General features: G+C 32.4%; 1 protein-coding gene across 1 annotated transcript in view; it reads left to right on the top strand.

Annotated features, from left to right (window-relative positions):
* The first annotated feature begins 4,871 nt into the window (after positions 1 to 4,871).
* Positions 4,872 to 21,692, top strand: part of kairos — a 28,474-nt gene continuing 11,653 nt past the window's right edge. Inside the window, exon 1 of the mRNA XM_089700191.1 lies at positions 4,872 to 4,932. The gene's annotated coding sequence lies outside the window, so the exon portion shown is untranslated. The remainder of the gene's footprint in view (positions 4,933 to 21,692) is intronic.

The following is a 21,692-nucleotide window of genomic DNA, read 5'->3' as shown; positions in this document are numbered from 1 at the left end:
AAACGGAAAGTTTTACAAAAAGTTTACAACGTATAAAAGATGTAAAATTTTACTATCTTAAAAAAAATCCAAATATTTTTTGCCTTAAAGTGGATAGTTTCCGAGATATCGGCCAAAAACTTTTATTTAAATTTGCGAGCGAAGCTCCACCTGGATCTGTCATCTTTTTGTGCTTTTATGGTCAGTAAGTGACCCTTAGCCTAAAACAAAAGTGAAATTGGATGGGAAATTTAGTGCGAATTTGGCTAAATGAAAACAGCTTTATTTAATGGGGTAACAGTACTACACTACTTTTTCTGTCACCAAAGGTGGTTTAAATCATGCAACATAGAAGCGCAAGCTTTTTGTGTCGACTGACAACTTCCGAGTGAGAATATTTTAACGGATATTAAGTTTTGTAGTCGGTACCTAGATAATTAAGTTTTTTAGATTTGGTTAGGTACCTTCCAGGTCAGAGCCAGGGTGGGGCAAGCGCCCCACCCTGCCCCACCGTGGCTACGCCCATGAGTAAGAATAATTATTAGGTTTCTTTTTATAAATAGAGTCTCAAGATTACTTATTGCAATGTATTAATATAGTAAAACTTAATAAAATTTGTATTTCATTCCATTTATACATACCAATTAATTTTCAAATTGATATCCTAAAAACGAAAATGTTCAAGTTACCTTTTACAAATTATATGATATTCGATACAAAAATACATTACATAGAATAAGATCGTGAACATACGAATAAACATTTCGATTTCACTCCAACCTCAGCTTCAGTCAATACAAGAGCCGTAAAGTGAAACGATCTTGAAACGAATGAGAAATAATAAGTCTACTTCATACCACGTCTGCAATAAAACACACGACTGGGATGAAATGTCACAAATGACAGTTATAGGAGCTCCTCCACACGATATTTACATATTTCAGACGATGTGTCTTCAATTACTTAAGCCTCTGATAGACGAGGCTAAATTATGTTTCGCATTCTATCATTTTCCACGCGTTTAACGAAACACAACTTTGTAACAGCGGGTTAAATATTGCGAACAGCAGGCGGCTTAAATCTGTTGTATCTAAACTTACGTGACTATTAAGTATAAGTAATTCTTTTGGGATGCTCAAAAATTTTGCTAATAACTCACCTTCTTCACTGTCCTTTTCAAACATAATAGGACAGATTATTATTTGTAATATTTCCACGGATTTGCTTTCCGTACACAAATATATATATGTTTTTTTTCTAATCCCGTTGATTGAAGACTGTGTTTTACTTATAAATTAGGTTAAACGATCAGTGAATTGGTTGAATATAATCAATCAGTAAACAAGAGGCTCACTTCAAAATTGCGGTCAATATCCCTTGAGACCTCTCTGCATATATGAGGTTCAAATTTACCTCTAACAATAATTTAACGACTGGAATCTTTTCAAGGGTCAAAAATATATTACAGAATTTTTTAAAAATGAAAATGAAAAATTATTTATTTCAGCAAAAACACAGTATGTAACAAAACAAAATTTAACAACATCATATTTTGCTGTCACTTATTATACGATCTGTATCGATTTAAGCGCTATTTATAGCCTTATTTGCGCAACAGCTAACATGAATTTAAAATTCGTAAATAATAAAATTGTACATTTGTTTGTATAAAAAGTAAAAACATAGAAAGATTAACATTACTTCCACTCTTTACCAATCGTGATTATTAAGAAGATAATTTTTTTTCAGTAAAGTACCATCTTTGTTCAATCGTAACACACAAACGTACAATCAAATCTTTCCTCTAGGTACGTATTAGATTAATATTGTATATCTATGTTCTAGGTATAATGCGTTGAAGTACAAACCGACACCCACCCCACAATACTTCAGAGTTCAGACCTTACAATAGATCCATTTCATTGTCACACAGAAATAGAACCAAGACATGTATCACGATAGAGGTCTTAAAGACAATCTACTATATTATATATCGTTATCTAGGTACCTATATAGGTACAGAAGCAGGTGCTTCTGTAACTACAGATTGCTAAATATTTAAATAGATGAAACGTTTAATCATAAACCACAATCACACACACAATAAAACACAAAACACAAGTGTCTATAACTTATAGTACATATTTATAACTTACACGCGTTGTACGAAATAAAAAAGAACAAATATTTATTGATTTTCTGAAACAACTGGGCAATAAAGAAAATTGCCAACAGAATATTAATAAACAAAGTAAAATCAACACTCCACACGTTGTATAATAAAAAACTAACAAAAACTGGAATTGGAATGGAACGAAAGCCATTTAATCCTTTTTGTTTGAGATCGCTTTAATGCAGTTCATGAAAGCTTCTCGGGATTACTTTATATTCATTTTTTCTTTTGAACATCTAATTAATGTTTTTATGAGATGGATATTTAATAATGTAGATTAATCCTAACGTAGTGTTGTGATAAATGCGAAAGCTTTTACTGAACTGCTTGTTTGTTATTGCGAAAACAAGCTGAAAGATTTCTAATTAAATTCGATATGTGGTTAAGTGTGGATACTTAACCAACTAGAACTATTATGTAGCTTTTGGGCATAAATGCAATTTGTATTTATACATATATCTAACTAGATACATATCCTAATTTATAACATAACTCACTAATGTAGGTAATAAACTCGAATGTACACGTTACAAGCAGATACGAGTATAAACATTAATTAAAACAGGGAATATACTCCGAAACTTTGAAATAAAATACAGACTTCGTTATCGTTCTTTGAAATATCAGTGTATCATAGGAGCTAAAGAAAATCCGATTTTATCTCCGATGCAACGTTGATGCGTAGGCACCAGGTTTTCAATTTCAGCTTCTGTAGCGACATCCAGCCAACGTTTTTACGATACCTATTTGAAATATTGATACTTGCATTTTACAGGAACTAAATTTAGACTTCATAGTACTAACTTAACGTCGTTATTTGGATAATATTTACTTAGCTAACTATAACTTTATATAAAAACCTACATAACGCGTTTGAAGGTAAATTAAAAGTTTCTTTGGTAGGTACACATTATTTACCTATTGTATGAATGTATGGCATGACTGTTAATCTTTCGCGCTAAAATTGCTGAACAGATTTTGGTGATACTTATTAGTGATGTAGCTTATGTACCAGAATAACATAAGCTAGCGAGGCACAGCTAGAAATTTATCATAATACCTATAGACATCGTCTAAGCAAAATCTATAAAAAATAGTAACATTTTATTTATTTACACTCAAATATTGAATGCAAAAAAGGTGATAAAATGGTGGACGTGCTGCGAATACCTGTGGCCAATGTTAAAGCCCCATTTTAACAACTCTCACCTTTATATATTTTATTATCATATGTTTACTATAAACAAAAAACCTATAAATGTAAACTGAAATAACAGGTAATCTTGACTTCCTAACTTAAATTAATTTTAATATTATAAAGGCGAAAGTAACTCTGTCTGTTAGTCTCTTCTTCACGCCTAAACCACTGAACCGATTAAGATGAAATTTGGTACAAAGACATCTTAAAACCGGAGAATGGACATTTGATAAGTGCTATCCAGGATAACCCACGTGAACTAGAACTATGCGGGATATTCTTTGACTACGCGGGTGAAGCCGCGGGCGGAAAGCTAGTTAATGATAATAATATTATAGTGTGTAATAATTTTTAAGGATGCCAGAATGAGGAAGGATATGAATAAGAAATAAATGTCAAATCTAGTAAAAATAAGTATGATTAATGATAGTGAATGCAGGAACGTGTTAATCGAGAGATTTGCTATAGCGGAAGCTCATAAATCAAAATATACAACTAGTTTACCTCTGTGACTTTGTCTGCTTTCGAAATGTATATTTTCCCCGCTTTTGCAACATTTTTCATCGCTGCCTTACTCCTGTTGCTTTTAGCGTGATGTTCCTGAGAAACCTTCAACCAACCAAACAAACAAACTCTTCCTCTTTTAGAGAGATCAGATATGTATATATACAGATCCCAAATTATTATTTTTTATTTTAATTTCGCAATGGTTTACAATCGTTCAATGTTCCATAACATTTTTGAAACTGAATTAACACAGGTAGCGAGGTAAATTTGAATTTAATGTTACTACCCACCGGTTTTGCAACTCCTTTGACAAAGTACAAACTTAAATCCACAAGTTGGCGGTTCTCAGCTCTATATTGGTCTTAAATAAAAGTTTATCCGGCTATTTTCAGTGCTCGGTATTAGTTAGGTCATTTAAGGTTAATCAAATTATAATATATATTTTTGCATCATACAATTAGGACACCAAGTCGAGTTTAAGTAGAGCTTATTAGCTTATTATGTATCGAACCCATCTATTTAAAAAACATAAGTTACTTAGTAATTTGTAAGTTATATCATTTACATTAATGTTACATCTTCATCTAAAATAAACACCTTTTTAAAACCCTTTTTATGTCTATCGTTATTCAATATCACATAATGGTTTAAAAAGCTCAAACGACCGCTATATTACATGCACAATTTCAATAACCATACAGATTTATACTACATACTTTGAAAATTAATAAACGCAATGTAATAAAAATTACAAAGCAATCATTGGGAACCAAAAACAATGTATCCATCCCAGACCTATGGAGATGCATCAAAAGTTTTATTAAACCTTGATTGGGGCTGCCCGTAGTTACCATTTTGCTACAAATACATCGCCGTTCTAATACGGCTACGGGAGAGCTTGTTTCGTAGCGACGTTTCAGTAGTCAGTGTTCAGAATAGAATAAGTCGACTCATCCTTTCAGCGAGCTGAGTGTGGTGAGGGATTCGGCCGGGAGAGGCTGGCGTCCCGCGCAGTGGTGTTTCGACCGTCGCCCTGAGTGCACGCCGCGCCGCGCACACACACACGCACCCGCCGGTACGCGACACGCTCACACACGCATGACCCGCATCCCACCCCCGCGCCCCTTTGACCTTCAAACCTTCAGGTGGATAATGCGTTGCACACTTGACTGAAATGCTCGCGAGCAATCGTTATCCATCGCGGCTCTTGCATGCGCTTTTCCCAGCCTCTACATATTTGTCGTAGATTGTTTTCGATGTTTTTAGTTATGAATTATGACCGCTGACGATATTTCATGAACATATTTAGAAGAATTTCTTCCCTTTTCTATTGATTATTTTTCACAATACGCAGTATATCTTCGGTATAAATATCACTTTTAAATGGGAAAACATTTTAATTTCAATGGAAATGAAAAATACATCGGCCTTTTGCATTTAATCGTATTTCTCCGTAACACTTGTTGAATGCGAGGATAGAGCGAGCGAATTTGTTATTTTGTGGAGCTTTTATATTGAAGTATATATTATTACTCTTTTTATTTACCTTTCTCTAGAAGCACTTGTTGCTCATTGCTCAAACAAATTAATTCAAAAGCAGATTGTACAAAGCAGTAAAGTTTTATAGAGCTTTAAAGCTAGTTAGGATTTTATAAGTTCATTGTACTTCTTTACACAAGAATAGAACATAAATAGTGAATAATCTTTAGTTTCATCAATGCAAAGATTGCAAAGATTATATTTGAAGATTGAAGATTCAAACTACATTATTCCAAAGATTATATTTGAAGATTGAAGATTCAAACTACATTATTTATATCTGATAAAACCACTAGAAAATAGATTGAGGAATCGAATTGTCTAGAAAAATTGTATGCTTTCCTTCTTGTTTTACTGTGTAGACTTATAGTATTTGATGTTGTATTATTTAATTTATAATATTGTTCAAAAGTGTTTATAAATATTAAGAAAAGTGTCATATTATACTAATTGTTATCTGACTGTTTTAATTGTGTCGTATCCAAAAGTTATGATTATGATAAATTTATTTTCATTGGGGTTATTATATTATGTTTTCGTTTTCAAACCTGCAAAGTATATTCTATATTTAAGGTACTGTATTTAAAAAAAAACTCTAAAACAATAACAACAAACATATTCGTTATTTTAAAATGACAAGCAATTGCTGCCGTGCATTCATTTAAATTATATAATATAAACCAAAGCGAAGACATTCAAAATCTTTTACAACATCAACATTGACAATAAAACTACAATTGAAAATATTTATACATCTTTCTTTTTAACAATCTCCGTCGAAAATATTTCCCAAGCTTTCAAATTTATACATCAGGAGCGATCCGTGACTAAAATCAAAAGGGGTTTCAAATCAGACCTGTCAAAAGTTGATGAAACGGCGAACTCTCGAAAAAACCTTTCATTTGCACTTAGAGAATCGTTTTACATAAAATCTCACTCAGAGGGTCTTTCTACACTCAGTCAAATATTCAGAAAGATCTCATTCGGATTTAAATTAAGCCTCCGACAACATTGCTTCGTCTTTGAAAAACTGAGAGATTCTAAAATGCGTAGATAAAAATTCCACAGAGCGTCTCAATTATGTTTAGTTAAGGAATTATTCTTCGAATGATCTTTGTTTTCTATCTTCGGCTTATTCAGTTCTTTTTTAACTTCGCTTTTAACAATAGATCTGTACCTATATTAGAACCACTGCCCTTAAACAAAAATAATATGTTGTTTATAATGCGCAAATTAAAATTATAACTTTTTCGGCGTCTTATAATATCTACAAATCACCTTTAATACATTAACACATATTCGAATACGATGAATTCTCGTCTTTTTGGTCAAACGGAATAAATTATACTAAATGCATTGTAATGGATTCCACAGAAATTAATATAACAATGATGAAATAATTACTCAACAGAAACACATAAATAAGGAGTAAATAATGTCGTATGACCGATATTAACGAGGTTTCGTTAAAATGCCAAATTATTCAACGTTTAAAATGAAGTACAACTTAATCAAAGGAAAAATTATCATTTTAAATAAAACTTAATCAATACAAATACATGAACTACATACTTGTATGTAGTTCATATATTTTATATTGTATTTTTATATAATGTTTACCAATCAATTTACTTTGATGTAAGTACATAAATGATCCTGAGACCTGAGTTCTTCCTAATGAATAAATAAATAATAAATATTCCTTTGAAATTTTCTTCGATTCTTATAAATACCTATTGGTGTATTTACTGTTTATCGATAAAATTAAGCTTTCAGAAAATGTTGTCTATTTAAAAAGAACTTATTTACTTTACCGTCGATATAATAACCAAAACAAAGTATATAGGAATAATTAATATTATAACTATTAATGAGAGAGACATTTCTTATTTGAAATTACATTATTATAACCTCACCATATAATTTTGAGAATACTCCATTGCAGTTTTCAGACTTTTTTATTACGCGTTTATCTCCACCATTGATTATTATAAAAATATATTTCCTACTACAGTTAAATACAGTTTTTCAGTATAATTCTGTAAAATTACTATCACTACATAGTATAAAACAAAGTCACTTTCTCTGTCCCTATGTCCCTATAGGGATAGGGACATATAGGGACAGAGATAGGGATGTCCTTATGTATGCTTAAATCTTAAAAACTACGCAACGGATTTTGATGCGTTTTTTTAAAAGATAGAGTGATTCAAGAGTTTTAGTCAAAGCGGGCGAAGCCGCGGGCGGAAAGCTAGTCATCTATATAATAGTATATAGGTTATCGTTTCAGTATAGTATCGAAATTCGGACGCTTCTAAACTTACGCGTATATTTACCATAGTTTTATCGTATATTTTAATTTATTATTAACTACATTCCATCGATAAATCACATAAAATTACCATTTATTTATATTTATTTATTGACTTAGTCGCTGCTTTAAAGCCTTTTGCTTTTCATAATCACCCCATAACAAACCCATCGAATCTTATACTAGTTCAAGTTACTTCGCAGTTATAGCAGCCTCTCTCTTATATAATCTACTAGCGGTCCGCCCCGGCTTCGCCCGTGGTACATGTTTACGTTTTCTCTACATAAGAACCATCCTCGTACTTCAAGGAATATAATAAAAAAAGAATTATCGAAATCGGTTCAGCCGTTCTCGAGTTATGCGCTTACCAACACATTTTACGATTCATTTTTATATATAAGACTAGCGGTCCGCCCCGGCTTCGCCCGTGGTACATGTTTACGTTTTCTCTACATAAGAACCATCCTCGTACTTCAAGGAATATAATAAAAAAAGAATTATCGAAATCGGTTCAGCCGTTTTCGAGTTATGCGCTTACCAACACATTTTACGATTCATTTTTATATATAAGAAGAAGATATAGACACTATGAAGGCTGTTAAAATACAATAACAACATGATTCCACGATATAATGAGATGGCCTTATTTGTCACAGCTGTCATCGCAATTTGCGTATTCGTTTATTCGAAGATATTTCTGAAGCTACTACTTGTTAAAACTGAAATGCAATTTCGCTTTGTAAAGGCGTCATCGTAATGCTATCGAATTGCTTTTATAAAAGCCGATGAATATTTTCATGCGAGTATATTTTCTCGCGTTTGTGGACATTACTTTTAACACGCTTTTCACCTGTAGGTTTGTATGTAATCGACTACTTTAGACTCACTTTCGATCCACATTAAACGGATAGATTTAATTCAAGCTTTGTACACTTATCAAGGATTGTTGACAATAGAAGAATTTCATGTTTTTTTTTTAACTATGTTACTTATTATTAGTGAAAATGATCTTTAGAGCGATTAAAATCCGACAGTTTACAGTTTTTAGCTTGAATTTTACACATCAGTTCAGAACGAGAGCTAGAGCTAACCTTTCACGAACATAAAACACTGTAATCATTGAAAACACTTGAAGGTATTAAACCTTTTTAGCAAAAATAATATTTTCGTTCAAAATGTGTCAAGAGCGATATAAAAATGTTAGAATATTGTTAACAGAAAACAAATCATCGAAAAACGTGGATTTAAATTCATTTAAGTTCATCTTTTGAAGATAAAAATTAATCCGCCGTAATTAACTCTCCGTCAAAATTTATCAAGATCAGACTAACGGTACTTGAATTGAAAGCTAACAAACATATAAATATACAAATATTAGAACACCAATTAACTTGACTTTGAATTCTCTTAGTACACTTTTCATTTTAAATGTACACATTTTGAAGTTCCTACGAGTAAATATATAGGTTTTAGATTAACAGATAGTCAGAAAAAAAACAAATGAATAATAATTACAGAAATATCATAAAATTGCCCTTTCTATTTAAAGAAACATAGCCTGATGATTATGTTGATGATGAGGTGTCCTTCTGTCGTACTAGTAATATTATAAATTAAATTACTCGACAGGAAGTTTATACTTTTTCATAAAACTGGGAAAGTTTTATAGTATTTATTATTAGGTAGACTGATTGAAGTCTGTGCCAATCAGAAGTTAATATAAACATTTCGCTTATCTCGACAGTTCGCGAAGTTGCTTTGAAACAGTAAACACAACTCCAAATAAAATAATTATCAACTTTAATACGACATTTATGTAAACATTCATTAACAGGTTTTATTTGTTTAGATAATCTCTGTATGTAATGTAAATAATTTTCAAAAACTTTTTTCACATGTTCGAAAATTTATCCAAGTGACGAATAAATTTATGGTGTAGACTTCTTAATAATCATACTTGGGTAATTCTATACATTCTTTATCACCTTTTTGTGTATAAATTACCCAAACGAGACCCAAAAAAGAGTAAAACACGTGTAAAAGAAGAGACGAAACGTTTTCATTTCAACATGTTACAAATTTAGAGTACACTTTAGAAGTATTAAACAGGTCGTAAAATAAAGTAATTGGTTAGGTGAGTCGCAATACTCTTAGCTGTTACAGGATTTGGGCTGTTAAAACTAAGGTTTATAAATATCCTGAGTGTACGTCCCTTGTCAACGATCCATAAATTCTTAAGCACCGGCTTTCCGTGTTAACATTTGTTAATGAAAAACAGCCTTTGGTCATTTGATCCCCTTTGTATTTAAATCTTTTCGCTCGCGATAATGGACTGACTTTGATGTGATATTTTTAGAGTTTCAGTACTTTACCTATTTATGATGAGATGTTAATTACATAAAATTTATCTTAATAGACGAATAAAGTTTTTTTGCCTGTACAAGAAAGAGACCTAATTAACCTCCACAGAGACTTGCTAGGTACTAAGTTCTAATACTCTTACGGCTTTTCAGAGGTGAAGCGTTTACTACTTTTACTTTTTAGGTAAAAGATTAATATTTCCATGAAATGTAAAATGCGGAAAAGAAGCAATAGAGTAGTCATTTTTCAATTAAATTATACAGTTATTTCTTTGATATTTTCTATTTAAATATCGAGTGTAGTGTTATGAAATCTATATTGTTAAACTATAATAGTCTTCACACATTCCCATAAAGTACTTTACTCCTCCATCATGGGCTTTGATCTGAAGCATACAAAAATAAACAACGCAATGGGAACAGCATAGTTTGGATATTCTAACACATGTTAACTATGAAACTGGGATTACAATAATTTCAGCGTACATTACTCTATTGTGAGTATAGAGTAAATATCATTGGCCTACATTCGCAGCAATGTACATCAAAATCGTTAAATAATTCGTGCTACTGATGGAATGTTCTCGATCGATTAGGTTCTTCTTTACGCTGAAGCTATTACATTTAATATTCAAGTTATATAGCGTAATTCAATACTTTTTAATGGTTTTCCCTTAATTTTAAAAGCTTTAGATAGCTTTTATACTATTAAACAAAAAATATTGATTAACTTCATTACAACAGGTATTTATTCTCCATTTTCATATTATTATTTAATCTCCACTTTTCATAAAATTTTCTTGGGAGGTTTAGGTGTTTAAACGTTTAAAAACATGCATACAAAGTAGAGAAAAATACTGATTTATAAGACAGAGCCATATTTTGCTTACAGTAAGGTTGAGAATTTTTTAATAAGAAAGTAATAGTGGGTATTCTGCAACATGTGGTGATAGAAAATTAAAATGTCACTGTTTATGAGGACAATGTTTCAATTTTGTACCTACTAGGAAAGTTCTTTATAAAACCATTTCTTCAGATATTTTCAGTTTCTAAGGCTTTTTTATAGATCACATTAAATCTTATAATATAATCAGACATTAGCAATACATTACGATTAATATACATACTTATGTTAGGACAAACAGACTTTTAGCATAATATTATTTACTAATATTGTTTAATTATAATATATCCAAACCGACAGAAAAACATTAAATATGCTCTAAATTCATGTATTTATTTATGTTGGTATTTTTTTCCCAGATTCTTTAGAACTATCATACTCTATTTTATTAATACGATATCTATTCTCCAAGCTCTTAAGTTTTCCAATATGTAGAGATTGTATAGAGAAATATCAAGCATTACTCTTATATGTTCCAGGAAATAGAAATATATCAAATAGAAATGTTGAAATCATATACTTGTCCTTCCTGTATCATTACTATCGATATCCGATCTGTCCACCATTGAGAACCTTTATCGGTATTGGAATGAAACTCATAAATAAATAATAAAAAATTCTCTCAATTTTATGCGTCAAACTATTATTCTAATTGGAAAATTATATTGACTTAAATTTAGGAATCTTGCGGTCCAATAATTAAGATCCCATATTTCAATTAAAGTTGTTAAAACATCGAACCGTTTGGATTTTATGTAAAAGATATACATCGCATTGCCTTCGTGCTACGCCGAGCCGATGCTAGTTTTATTATAAACTGTTTTTAAGGCTCTTTACCGAATGAACATTTAGTGAAAGAATGGAGTGCCAAAATAACTTAGTATTGTACATAGGCACTCCGCGTTTTCATATAGCTATTTACTTGATAATCCTATGAAAAGTATTTAGAAACTTTCACCATCATGTATGTACCTAGCTTATTGATTAGAAAAGTATTGTTTGTATGAAATATCCAAGCTAGACATAATATGTGTAACTCTTAAGGTGTAACTAATATTATTTTGAGAACACCAAAGATTTGCTTTCATGGCTCCACACAGTCTAATTGCCTTCGTGCTACGCCGAGCTGGTGCTAGTTATACATATTCAACTCTTTTTTAGTCTCTTTACCGAATAAAATTTAGTGAAAATGTGTAGAGTAGGTAGATAGCTTAGTGCTTATAAGTTTTATGGTACACAATCTGGCTACAGTCGCTACACAAAAATATAATGACTTGCCATACAATACTTGATTTATACTAAACGTTACAATACAAATAGGTACTACTAATTAGGACTAATAAACGCTATTTGCATTTATCACTTAATTGTAATCCAACAATTACAAACACGCCTTGCATTCGGAAGCAACTGTTTACCTTATCATCCAAATACACGCGAATTAATACTAATTATTCAGTATTTCAATTCATAAACGAATATTATTAGTGCTGAATTTCACCGCCACGTTAAACGCGTAATTAAATAGGAAATAATATATTTGCTGGCAATTGAGCAACGTTTCTGAACGATTGATGTAAACGGTATGTCAGATACATATTATTAAGTATTTACGTGTTCCCGTATTAATGACGTCCTAAAACTAAATCATACCGTATAAAAATGTATTTGTAGGTTGAAATTACTGATATTATATAACTTGTAGGTTTTATGTATTCGGTAGATAGGTATATTATTTTAATTCTTAGGATGATATAAATAATCATACTTTTTAAATATAAAATTCTATCAAATTGCCTGTTAAATTCTCATGGCTGTAACCACTGAACTGATTTTGATAAAAAAAAACATGAGAATATTTTTCTCCCAAAAATCTACGAGTGAAACACCTACAAGCGGACAGGAATTTATTAAAGCTATGCAAAAACACGAACGCGAATATACGCAAATTATAAGTCTTGTAGAATAAAATTAGCAGAGAAAAGCTTACATATACGAAAAAATGAAATTATTACATAATCAGACCTTCTACTTTAGTTTATCAAATTTTGCCTCAAACCAAATATCCAAACAATACAGCACCACAAATTACAAAGAACAATACAAAGGCTGTTAGTATTTAAAAAAGAAAAACGAACCTTATTTTAAGTATATATTTAATAAAAATTTGTAAAACAACATCATCAAAGCTTACAAATCCTATCTCCTTCGTTTACATTTTTATTGTTCTATTAACACGCTTTATCCCTCGGTATGTTAAACAAATTTATATTTTGAAAGGGGATTTGATATACAATGACTCCCGTCGCGAATATTAAAATCACTTTCATTATCTCTATTGCTTGATTCATAATTTGAATTTATTCATAATTCGAAATCGAAAAATTCTAAATCGAATTTTTTCTATTCTTTATAAATTTATATTTATAAAGCATTTGAATGCCATAAAATAATAAATATCAATTTCAATATACATATATTATTTGATATTTTTGACTTAAATTAAAATATCGTAGGTTTTGATGTTTTTACTAATATAAAACTGCATCCTTGTTTCTTTTAGTTTTTATAAACTTACATACTTAATAGTATTATTATTTTATTAATAATATGTAATACTATTAGCAGAAATTAAAAGCAGTACTTACAAACAAAACAAATTAATGTTCATAACTTTTTGAATTTTGGATAGGGAAGTAGTGAGAGGAGAGTATAAATACTGATATTATAACCACTTTCTAATATCTATAGATATTACAATATGAATAAAGAAGTTTATTAATAAAGCGAAAGAAACCTTTCAAATCGACAGTAATTAATCAAAGGAGGGAAAAACAAAAAATAATCCACTTTTTATTAACCGCATGAAAAAGTTCTCTTGTCTCGCGAGCTCTCTAAAAAGCCACTAAAAACAGTGCACTTTTGAAAAAAACCTTGACAAAAGTTTTGTCTTTTAACTACGTATATTTTGATTAGTTAAACTCCAACGAAGCCTTGTTCACAGTTTTGGAGTAGAAAATAGAATAAGGTTTCACTATTTGTGGTTTAAATATTTTGATTTATGGTTTAAAAAAATCTAAGTGTACAGAGTTGTGTAGAAATATTTGTCATGTTGTTCGACAACTTTTCGAGTTTGAAATTTTTTTTAATGGAAACAATATGATTTTATATATATTTTATTTTCATTAGTCTCTTAATTTTTTTAAAAGCTCTTTTAAATTACGTCGTCTATACAGTAAACACTTCAGTATCAGGGTCATGACAAAGTACCTACACTAAAATTTTATACTAAAAATGGAAAAACTCTACATACATAATCTTGTGTTTTTTTTTAACGCAGCACATTGACTATCTTATTAGTTTTTGAAGGTAGTTAATATTATGTTAAATAATTATTTATTATATGAAATTATCTGCTACGGTCATGGTCAAATATATCAAATTATGTTACCATTAATTGAACCACATTCACTTCAATGTCTGGCCAATTCCTATTAATCCGGCGAACAATGCTCATTAAGTTAATTAATATTGGCTTAGGGTATTGTAATTCAAATAACGACAATGAAATATGTTGAACTTGTTTATGTTTTGTAAGCTGAAATTCAAACATGAAATATTTTCATAGTTTCTGTCCCTTTATTTTGAAACATATAGTCGGGTAAAATCAGAAACGAGACAATACTTTGTAGCTATTTTATGCTTATTGTTTAACTTTCTCGTGTTGGACAGAATTTCGTATTTATTGTAATGGTTGTATACAGAACTTAATTAGATTTTGTATAGTATTTTTAAATAGTATTATTTTGGAAATTAAAGCGATCGCAGTCACTATGACAGTCCCATTATACCTTCAGCTAAAATACTCTTGTGACCTAATTTTTGGAGCAGCATCCAATTTCGGAACTGGTGTGTCCCAAAATAAAAGGAAATTCCGAGTTTATTTAAGAGCATTAAATAATTTATAACACAACGTGCATATCTTGATTTTTTGTATTCCGAATTACAGTACGATTTCAACTTAAAAAAACATTCACACGGAATCAAGGAATCTTCTTTTCACCTTCAAGTTTAACAACACAATAAAATAGATGTAAAACTTCTATTGCAATATCATTCGCTCATAAACGGGCAGCAGACAGAAGAGACGAAACTTCCTAATGGGGTAATTAAACAACCCCCAGACCCTTAGGTGAAGTGATATTTAAGGCCCAGCGCTACGATGGCCTCCCGTTACTTTATGTTTTATTACGTCTCACTTTTGTTACTTCAAAGTTTGTTTTAAAAGCGTTATTTCAGCGAATATCGGAAAAAACTTCGAGTGTTTTATGTATGTTTATGTGTTTCGTGCCTTCTGGAAAGGATTGCTAGAACATTGTTGTTAAGCAGGATTTAATACTACTTATGTACTTTTACTCAAGTACTTTTGTATCTTAACATTTTAACTGACTAATCTGGAGACTAGAAAAAGAATTGTTATGTCTTTAATATTTTCCAGGACATTTTTGTGTTTAAACCGTATGTAACTTAAATTAAATGTTAATCGTAATGTTTGGTTCATTAACACAGAAAAAATATTCTAAAATAACTTAAAATCATACATCGTTCTGATATTATTGATATAACAGGACACTAACCATTAATATAATGGTTGCTCTATCGCTAAATGACGGTCTGGAAACCCATTACATTTGCCGATAATAATATTCACTCAGTAAAATGATTTATAACCAAAAATTCGTAACGGAATAAGTTGTTGCCCGCGGGAATATCATTCTGATGTTAATATATTTATTACTTTTGAACAAATTTTAGTATTGCGTCACTGATTAATGTAGTTTGTTAATTTTGCTTCTCGAAACATCGTAGTTATATAATACAAAGCGAATCTGTCTGAAAAAATCAAGAGTGAGTGCTAAGTAAGCATTATTAAAGTAAAAACTTGTAATATAAGTATTTACTATTTAATAGATAATTGTAAAATATTTATCTTGTTATTACTAAGATATAAAGATTCATTATATTATCCTTTTTATATCATAAGAAAAAAAACGTAGGAACGGAATATAAACTTATAGATGTTACTTCTTGTATAAACTAGAGTTAACTACTTTTTAGGGTTCCGTAGCCAAAATGGCAAAAACGGAACCCTTATAGTTTCGTCATGTCCGTCTGTCCGTCTGTCCGTCTGTCCGTCTGTCACAGCCGATTTACTCGGAAACTATAAGTACTACAGTGATGAAATTTGATGGGAATATGTGTTGTATGAACCGCTACAAAAATATGACACTAAATAGTAAAAAAAAGAATTGGGGGTGGGGCCCCCCATACATGTAACTGAGGGATGAAATTTTTTTTTTCGATGTACATACCCGTGTGGGGTATCAATGGAAAGGTCTTTTAAAATGATATAAAGTTTTCTAAAAAACATTTTTCTTAAAGTGAACGGTTTTTGAGATATCAGCTCTCAAAGTCGTAAAAAGTATGTCCCCCCCCCTCTATTTTTATAACTACGGGGTATAAAATTCTAAAAAAAATAGAGGTGATGCATGCTAATTAACTCTTTCAACGATTTTTGGTTTGATCAAAGTATCTCTTATAGTTTTTGAGATAGGTTGATTTAACTGTAATTTATTATATTTGCTGCTACGGAACCCTTTGTGCGCGAGCCCGACTCGCACTTGGCCGGTTTTATTTTATGTTCATTTACAGAACAAACAATTTCTTAACTTAAATAATCATCTGGGCCGAATTTCTTGCAGAAGTATTTACTTTTATACAAAAAAATTGTCAGGGATCTTGGGAAATTGTCGCTTCAAACTCAAACTCAAACTCAAACTCAAACATTTATTCATTCAATTAGACTTCTTATAGAAGCACATTTGAAACGTCATTACATATTTTAAAATTTACCACCGATTCGGAAAGCAGTATCTACGGAGAAGAACCGGCAAGAAACTCCATAGTTGCTCTTTTAAATCATGTCAGTTTTACAATTTTACAAAATACATATGTAACATCATAATATATTATAATAACATGCCAAAGAACTGTCCTGTGGTTTTTTCGCGACAACCCTCCATGGGTTTTTATCGTCCATATATTCCTGAATACTGTAGTACGCTCTCTGAACTAGTACATTTTTTATATAAGTTTTAAATTTAGAACTACTAAACTCTTTAATATTATGAGGAATTCTATTGTAAAAGCGTATACCTTGACCCATAAATGAATTTTTAACTTTAGCTAATCGGAAAAATGGCATTTCAATCCTATTTCTGTTCCTTGTGCCATAACAGTGTCTATCTCCTACTCTTGTGTGTAAGTCGGCGTTTTTGTGTACATGCAAAATATTATTAAATATATACTGTGATGGTACAGTAAGGATACCAGTATTCTTAAAGAGATCTCTTAGTGAGTCCCGAGCGCGTAAATTATATATAGAACGAATGGCTCTTTTCTGTAAGATAAATATAGTTTCTATATCTGCTGCCCTGCCCCATAGTAGAATTCCATAGGACATAATACTATGAAAGTAGCTGAAATAAACCAATCTAGCTGTATCTTCATCGGTGAGATGCCTTACCTTTCGGACTGCATATGCTGCTGAACTGAGCTTACCTGCAGCGGTGTTGACATGGGCTCCCCACTGTAGTTTCTCGTCCAATGTTAACCCAAGAAATACAGTCGATTCTGTAGGGTGTAATACCTCCCCGTTCAAGGTAATATTTCTGCTTAACTTTTTAACGTAACTTCATATAAAAATGTGTCAAAAAAATATATTACGTTGTAACATTTCAAATTGAAAATGTGATTATATCATTTTACTAGCTGTTGCCCGCGACTTCGTCCGCGATTAGGTCGTTTTTCGTCATTCGTCGTTTAAAAAAAATACGTGACACTTTATTTTTGAATGTTCTTAATTATTGTCTCTTATAAAATTTAACTACTTACATTAAAATTGAACACTCTGATAAGAAAATCTTAAAATCTGAAGAAAACATGAATGAATGTGATTTAAATTCTACGTTACTTAGTATCAAAATATAATAATCTAAATTAAATGTAGATTAACAGTTTGAGCACACCATTATAGAATATGTACTTAAGTATTAAATTACGTTAGTTAACATAGTAACTTTACTAAGGCCTCCCCCACATTGGGCGTAGGCCGAGCGTACGCGTTTCCTGAGCGTGCTGCCGGCGTCGGCGCGACGCGGACGTCGCGTCAGCGCGCCGTCTGTGGGGCGCGGGCTACGCGTTGTCCAGCGCCGCGCGGGCGCTGCGTGAACGCCGCGCAGACGCCGCGCTTACGTCGCGTTCCATGGGCGTTCGGCCGCCCGTGCCCCCCGCACACATTCCATGAGTGCGAGGGGCACGGCGCGGGCGGCCGAGTGCTTTAGACGCGACGTCGCGTCGGCGCGGCGCTTGCGCAGCGCTTGCATAGCGTTCGATGGCGCGACGCCCGCGCCCCACAGACGGCGCGCTGACGCGACGTCCGCGCCGCGCCGACGCCGGCAGCACGCTCAGGAAACGCGTACGCTCGGCCTACGCCCAATGTGGGGGAGGCCTAAAAACACGATGACTTTCTTTCGCGCTCGGTACCACAAACTAAGCATGTTTGTGGTAAGTGGCCCGCGTGACGCGTCACTTGACCCCCCGCGAGTTCCCCTCCGTTGCTATGCGAAAATACATTCGTTGCTCTATTTTAGGAAAAATTTGTAATACTGTGGCCTGGGCGTTATAACACGTCCAGGGAGTTCCTGAGTGCCGATATCACCATCTTGAGGAAAAGCTTCTAATGTCGATTTAAAACTGCATACATACGAATTAACCTGTTATAAAATTGTGAAATGAGTTCAGTTTTAAATTTGAGAAATATTGATTTCTTGTATTCCACTATTCGTTGTAGTCGAATACAAAATATAGGTATTTAAACAAACTTAGGTTGGCCTACAGGCAAAATGGATCCTATCAAATGGTAAACTTGACCTTGTATCTTAAAAGTAAGCATGAACGGACCTTCTGATAATTATTGAGCACCAAAGGATCATTTGAAACGCGCTACTATAAGAGCGAATATTGTCTAATAACAGTTTACATTGCACAGTATGTTCCTCTAAAAGTAGTGATTTCAAAGGTTCCGGTGTATCTTCAAATGAAAGCCGACTCCTTACTACACTTTAAAGCATTACAAAAAGAACATACTACGCCTTTACAGAAGATGATCTGTAATCAATTGTGAGGTTATAAGCAAACCCACTTTTATAATTGTCAGACCACACCACCGAATTCGTAGATTGTTTACCTCAAGTCATTAAGACTATGACGAAATCTGTCTGCAGTAAGACGGCCCTCTCGCTATTCGTCCGTTTCCAGAGACCGAATAGTTTCAATTCTTAATCTTTCATTAAACAAACTTATTAATCGTTCTTGTCTCATATAATTGTAATATTCGCGTCCCTACTCTAGTCATTGCTTATACTCATGTTCATCTTCAAGAGATCGAATAATATTATGATGCACCCTATCATTTGTCAAACGGTCTTCATATTGAGTAAAGTTTCAGATTCTCGAGATAAAATATGACTGTCGTGATCAGTAGTGAGACGTAATTCCCTCTCAGTGAGGGTTTCGGTCTCACGGGATAGTACAATATGCCGTTTGCGATCAGCTGTGAGACGTCATACCCTCTCAGTGAAGGTTTCGGTCTCACGGGATAGTAGGGGAGACCGGGTTTGGTTGTCTCACGGGTTGGTTGTCACAGCGGTCTTAACACAAAACTGAACTATCGAATAAGTCTGTTGAACAGCGTGGCAAGAGCGATACAGTGACAACGCTGTCCCCACTTCACGTCAGACCGCCCCGATCTGCCGTGAGGGCCTCACACGTGTTTATTGTTTTCGCACAGATTTTTTATGATATGAGGACCGAATATGCTCCTCATAACATCACTTTTTGTGAACGAAACGACAGCGCGGTTTAATTTAATGCCAACACCATTAGAAAAAAGGATTATTATTAATTGTGAAAAAATATCATGATTTACACTATTAACACTCTTTTAACATAAAATATAAGTCTGTGAGTGTGTAAAAATAAATCCAGCTAATTACACATCAAACTTATGTTTATAATTAGGTATACGACATGAAAATATATTAATTACCAAGCAATAATAATATAGATAAGCAGTATGGCTCAGTGGTGAGACCTCGGACTTCGAATCGATAAGTCCGGGGTTCGAGACCAGGCGAGCGCGCAGGAAATAAATTGATTTTTCAATTTATCTGCGCATGTTGTAACATCACCACTGCTCGAACGGTGAAGGAAAACATCGTGAGGAAACCGACATGTCGAAGAATTAAAAAGTTCGATGACATGACGTGTCATCCGCCAACACGCACTTGGCCAGCGTGGTGGATTATGGCCTGTACCCTCATAGGAGGCCCGTGTCCCAGCAGTGGGAACGTATATGGGCTGATGATGATGAATAATACAGATAAATATTGAACATAAGTAGGTATAATAGATATTAAGTAGTATTAGTTAAAATATACTTTGACTGTTAGTCAAAGTTTATTTTTACTAACAACATGTAAATGAAGAAGAAATAATAATTACCAACGAACTAACCTTTTCTATAATACTTAACGCGACACATTTTTCAAATTATCTTGCTCAACCCTGCTCAAAAATTTGAGGGTTTTGTTGGAACTTTAATATGTCAAAACTATGATATATCTAAACTACGATACAACTTGCTTGCGGAAATGCTCATTACAATTGTGAATCTAAAGAATAACTAACAACATACTATTCAATTTTATTGAGCTGATGAATATCTTGCCTGGAAGAAATCACCGTCGCCTAATAAATATACTGTGTTTTCTTATAAAACCGTTACATAATTTATTTTATCTACTTAAATAATGAAAATGATATTATATTTATAAAATATAAAACATATTATGTAAAATGATTAAAAATAAATAAATGAAGCAACTACGATTCAAAGAAAACATCTTTTTAGTGTTAAAATGCTCTTAGCAATCCTGGATGATGAACTGTATCATGTACTCTGATCCCAGTACGGTCGGTACCTCGATACCGCAAAGTCAAAATAAAAACATTACTTGTACAGTTGTGAGTGCAAAATTTACGTTTCATTTGGAATAACATTTTTTTCGGTACTAAAACGTAGTCGTTTGATATGTGGTTGGCTGCCCCTCCTCTCCTTCCTTAAAAATATCCTCCAAAATTTCCCGAGATACTTCCAATGATTGAACCATTGGACGTTGGACATTAACTTCAGTCAAAAATTGACGAAGCGGATGATTACTAATTTCCACTTAATCCTCGCTGCTACTATCTTTACCATCAAATCATCAATTTTCAAGTGGTGTTGTAAAAATATCAGCAGAAATCGTCTTCCAAAGGCGATATAATTTTATGAGCATTGAATCTGTAAATAACAAAATCAAAAGTTAACTGTAAATCTATAAAAAAAGCTACTTACAAATAAAATTTTATCAAAAACTACTGTTCCCAATGCACCTCAAAATAATAAAAGAATTCATCATTTTATTATTTCATTCTAAAAGTGTAATATAATACCTACCAACAAAAAACATGAATTGCTATCATTATAAAAAATAAATACCTATAAGTAACAACTTACTTTTTGTGGGAACGCATGATGGTGAAAATTCACAAAACAC

The sequence above is a fragment of the Colias philodice genome, chromosome 10 (assembly GCF_061535455.1).
Source record: "Colias philodice isolate Cphi_HAF_F1 chromosome 10, ilColPhil1 Martin Lab GWU primary, whole genome shotgun sequence".
Classification (NCBI taxonomy): Eukaryota; Metazoa; Arthropoda; class Insecta; order Lepidoptera; family Pieridae; genus Colias; species Colias philodice.
Note: the sequence above shows the minus strand (reverse complement) of the source record. Positions and strands in the feature narration are given on the sequence as shown.